The following is a 2906-nucleotide window of genomic DNA, read 5'->3' as shown; positions in this document are numbered from 1 at the left end:
AAATAAATAAATAAATAAATAAATACATCAATAAATAAAAATAAATTCAAGTTGCAGAGAAAGGTAGGAGGGAGGAGGATTGGTGTAGTCTCTTCTACTGAGCATGATATAAGGAAATATGGCATAACTCCTGGGTGAGGTGTACAACTACAACAGGGACCTTACCTAACAAACACAGACATTATAACCTCATCCCTTATATGTATCCTTACTATTAATCTGAAATAAAACAAAAATAGAAAAATTGGGCGGTATGTGTGGCTCAGTGGGTAGGGTGCTGGCCCCACATTCCAAAGGTGGCAGGTTTGAACCCGGCCCCTGCCAAACTGCAACAAAAAAATAGCCAGGCATACTGGCAGGCAACTGTAGTCCCAGTTACTCAGGAGGCTGAGGCAAGAGAATCACTTAAGCCCAGTAGTTGGAGGTTGCTGTGAGCTGTGATGCCGCAGCACTCTACCGAGGGCGATAAAGCAAGATTCTATCTCTAAAAAATATGTACATAGATAGAAAAATTAGCTGAGTGTTGTGGTAGGTACCTGTAGTCCCAACTACTTAAGAGGCGGAGGCAAGAGGATTGCTTGAGCCCAGTAGTTTGAGGTTGCTGTGAGCGATGACATTATAGCACTCTAGCCTGGGCAACAGAGTGAGACTCTGTCAGAAAACAAAAATAAAGCCCACAAAACATTCTAACTGAAGATAGGCTCTGGATTGATAGCTTTGCCCATTACTAGTTTCATGATCTGGGACAAGTGATTTGACTGTGCTCCAGTTTCCTTATCTATAAAAGAGAAATAATACAAAAAAACAGAGAGAGAAAGAAATAATACCTACTGTAGAAGACTGAGCCAGGTGTGGTAGCTCATGTCTGTAATCCCAGTACTTTGGGAGGCGAAAGTAGGATGATCACTTGAGGCCATAACTTTGTGACCAGCCTGGACAACATAGTGAGAACTTGCCTCTACAAAAAACTTAAAAAGTTAGCCAGGCATGGTGCTGCTGGTGTGTAGTTTGCTACTCCAGAGGCAGGAAGATTGCTTGAGCCCAGGGAGTTGGAGGTTTATGCCATTGTACTCTAGCCTGCTTCAAAAAACAAACAAAAAACTAAACGTGTATGCATTTTCTCTAATGCTGAACCTTATGTTTTAACATCTTGGAGGTCAGAAAAGGTGTGCCTATCAAAGGTAATGAGTTGGACACAAGGAAATTTCAACAATGAGTCATGATGAGGGACCTCATTAAACCCAAGCACCTGACACAGGGGTAGGGACGTAGGGCAGGAGTTGTGTGGAGAAGGTAATTAGGGGGAAAGCCAGCATCAGAGCCTGGTGTTGCTCAGCAGCAGCACCGATGGGCCTGGGAACCTTGGCTTGAGAATTGGAGACAGCCATTTGCTTAGCAAGTCTGTCTACCATGTCCCCAGTGCAGGGATGTTTGAAATGTTAAGTTCTTTTGTCAAAGGAAAAAAACTGACTGAGAAACCAGACGCTAAAATTCTAGATTTCTATCTTGAAAGCTTTAAAATTTCAGGCAAGAAACTCAGGCTCTCTGAGCTTCAGCTGTCTCCACTTGTCAGGAACCAGAGAATCCCCAAGGAAAAGTGCAGGACAGTGTCCCTAAAGTCATGAAGCACTGCACAAGAAAGGACATCTGCTCAGAACAACACAATGAAGCTGAAAACCAGGCCTGTCCACCTCACGTGCCCACGGATCCCAGACCTACCTGGTGGCAGGAAGATGTGTTCAATACTAGCTTCTGGCCAACTGCTGGTACATCTGGTCACTAGGTTTGGACAGGTATTCAGTACCTTCATAAACCCAGGCAGACCTAGGAATTGTAAAGTCATTGGTGAAGTGCATCTCAGGCAGCTTGTGAATGCATCAGCTAAAGGGCTTAGGTCCTTCCAAAGCCTTCCAGACTCAGCCTTGGCTCCACAATGAAGTCTCCTGGGCACTTTCAGAACGCTGATTGCACACCCAACATATCAGCCTCCTGGGAAGGGGGTTCCCAGCAAAAGCAGATATTGACACTTTCCAGGTGATTCTAAGATGCAGTCAAGTGGAGAAGCACTGGCCAAGAAGCCTGTCCTTGTCCTGTTCATCTCACTTTAACCAGATGACGAGATTTCTCCTGGTCCTGGAAGTGGAGACTCCATTTCCCCACTGCCAGCCTAGAAAAAAAACAAGCCAAAAAGCCTCTCCCTCTAATCAGAACATCTGAGACTGCATTCTGAGTTTTCTCTTCCTTAGAATTCTCAGCAAATAAGTAAAGCAGACCTCAAGCTAGTAAATTAAATAGTTCCTTTTTTTTTTTTGTAGAGACACAGTCTCACTTTATTGCCCTTGGTAGAGTGCCGTGGTGTCACACAGCTCAGAGCAACCTCCAACTCCTGGGTTTAGGCAATTCTCTTGCCTCTGCCTTCCAAGGAGCTGGGATTACAAGCCCCTGCCACAACGCCCGGCTATCCTTTTGTTGCAGTTCAGCCGGGGCCTGGTTTGAACTCACCACCCTCAGCATATGGGGCCGGTGCTCTACTCACTGAGACACAGGCGCCACCCTAAATAGCTCCTTTTTTTTCCTTTTAAGACAGAGTCTCACTCTGTTGCTCTGGGAAGAGTGCCATGGTGTCATAGCTCACAGCAACCTCAAACTCCTGGGCTTAAGTGATGTACCAGGCTCTGAATACTGCTCCTAATCCCCACAAGAGTCTCACAAGGAGGTTCTCCCATACAGACTAGGGACACCCCAAACTGGCAATTATATGGACAAACCAATGTCCTCAGGCTGGGCCTTAAAGGTACTCAACAATTCTCCTTTCTCTCCTTCTACACCCACTAGTGGTCTGGAGAAGTCTGGAGATCACAAGTAGCCTATTACACAAAGTCCTATGGAAAAAACAAATACGGGCT

At 45.4% G+C, this 2906-nt stretch overlaps 1 protein-coding gene across 2 annotated transcripts in view; it reads right to left on the bottom strand.

Annotated features, from left to right (window-relative positions):
* Nucleotides 1–2906, bottom strand: part of FAM234A (family with sequence similarity 234 member A) — a 43381-nt gene that overhangs the window by 16770 nt on the left and 23705 nt on the right. For both annotated transcript variants that reach the window (XM_003790736.3, XM_023513823.1), the window contains exon 2: nt 1720–1824. The gene's annotated coding sequence lies outside the window, so the exon portion shown is untranslated. The remainder of the gene's footprint in view (nt 1–1719; nt 1825–2906) is intronic.

This window comes from Otolemur garnettii, unplaced genomic scaffold, assembly GCF_000181295.1.
Source record: "Otolemur garnettii isolate 467f Iridium unplaced genomic scaffold, OtoGar3 scaffold00044, whole genome shotgun sequence".
NCBI classification, from domain to species: Eukaryota; Metazoa; Chordata; class Mammalia; order Primates; family Galagidae; genus Otolemur; species Otolemur garnettii.
The sequence above is the reverse complement of the archived record's forward strand: the minus strand, read 5'-3'. Positions and strand labels throughout refer to the sequence as shown.